This window comes from Furipterus horrens, unplaced genomic scaffold, assembly GCF_987537825.1.
Source record: "Furipterus horrens unplaced genomic scaffold, mFurHor1.1.pri manual_scaffold_1, whole genome shotgun sequence".
In the NCBI taxonomy this organism is placed as follows: domain Eukaryota; kingdom Metazoa; phylum Chordata; class Mammalia; order Chiroptera; family Furipteridae; genus Furipterus; species Furipterus horrens.
Window position 1 is genome coordinate 105,414,558 of NW_028327171.1, and position 1,827 is coordinate 105,416,384.

At 45.8% G+C, this 1,827-nt stretch overlaps 1 pseudogene; it reads left to right on the top strand.

Moving 5' to 3' along the window:
* Positions 1 to 401: 401 nt before the first annotated feature.
* Positions 402 to 1,827, top strand: LOC150021626 (uS5 assembly chaperone PDCD2 pseudogene; annotated as a pseudogene).

Sequence of the window (1,827 nt, forward strand, 5' to 3'; positions counted from 1 at the left end):
TAGTGTTCACAATATGCCTAGTTGAGAATTAAATAAATAAATAAACAAACAAAATAAATAAATAAATAAATATATAAATAAATAGGCAAGCCCGGTCTGCAAACCAAAAAGTTGCAGGTTCGATTCCCAGCCAGGGCACATGCCTGCGTTGTGGGCCAGATCCCCAGTTGGAGGTGTGCCAGAGACGACTGATCCATGTATCTCTCACACATCGATGCTTTTCTCCCTCTTTCTCCTCTCTCTAAAATAAAGAAAATCTTTAGAAAAAGAACAACAACTAAGTATTAGATCTAACCCATCCTGGAAAATTCTTACTGTATTTAAACTACTCTTCAACTATATTCTGCCTGTCTCCTCCAGATCTCCAATTAGAAGTATGTTACTTTCCGCCCGGCCATGCAATGTCAGGTTTCGGGGAGGCGGCGCTCGAATGGCGGCGCAGGGCGCAGCTCCCCAGCAAGGTGGACAAGCGAGGGGCGTGGCCGGGCAAGACCGGGCTCCCCGTCCGCGGAGCTGGCGTGCGCCGTTGCGGCCGCTCGCTGGCCTCCCTGCTGCAGGTGTGCGCGCCCCTATCCGGACCCGCCGACGCTTTTCCTCGCGGCGTGTTCCTCTTCCGCCGCCACGGGGGCCTGCGCGTTTTTAGAAATCATCTACCCAGGGAAAATGAGTTTTACTGACCGGAGCCTTCTGCTGAGGATCCTCCCCCAGAGAAGGGAGAGCCTGTGCCTCTCCAGCTCAAATCCGGGCCTTGTCTCTGCAGGGTGTGCGGCTGTTGAGGCCCCCAGTACGTGCTCTGGATGTCACCAGGAGCTTCACAGCGATAAGGAGCACCAGACTCTGCACTGGAGAGCAGGACATAAGCAGGCCTGTAGACAAGCAGATAATTTGAACAATACAGTTCCAGACCACAGCTTCCTCTTTCTAGAATTTGAAATCATAATAGAAACAGAAGATGAGATTACACCTGAAGTTTTGGAAAAAGATGAATCGAAGATTATAGGGAGCGTGGCGGAAGCACCCGAGGAAGAATTGGATTTCATGGCAAAACATGAATCCAGGGAAGATAACATTTTCCAGAAGTTTAAACCTACAATAGCCCTGGAGCCAGAACTGCTTCTCAGACACATGGAGGGATTGCCCCCACCTGGATCTCTGGTGAAAATACCCCCAAGAAAAGGATATTCCAGATTGCCCTGTGGTGCCAAGAGAATATTTGAATTCCTGGTCATGCCTCAGCTGCTCAACTACCTCAAGGCGGACAGACTGGGCAGGAGTGTTGACTAGGGAGTCCTGGCATTTGTCACCTGTGCTGGAAGCTGCAGCCTGGACACTGGCTGCATAGAGGAATTTGTTTAGAAGCAAGAAGTAACAGCTACCCTTAAAAACAACCTCTTAAAGCCTTTAAAATGCTCATAATCTCTTTCTCTTAGACTTTGCAATTCCATTTTTAGGACTTTATCCTAAGGAAATAATTATACCAGAAAGAGAAGTACAGCGATGTTGGTTTTGGCATTGTTCACAATGTCTAAATATTAGTTAAAACAAAAATGTCCAGGAACAGGGAATTACATAAATTTTGGTGTATCTATCCAGTGGAAGGCTATGCCGTTTTAATAATACAGACCGGTATGCACACCAAATAAGGTTCAGGTCTGAATTGACACCAAGATACCTTAATAGATGGTATTTCTAGTAGAATTGTATGTTTTTAAAAATAAGTGTACATATGTATGTTCACAGAAGTAAATCTGGAAAGATACATACTAGGTGTGAAGGTTACCAGAATGGTGCACTAAGTGAAATGATCTTTTTACCTGTATGCATATT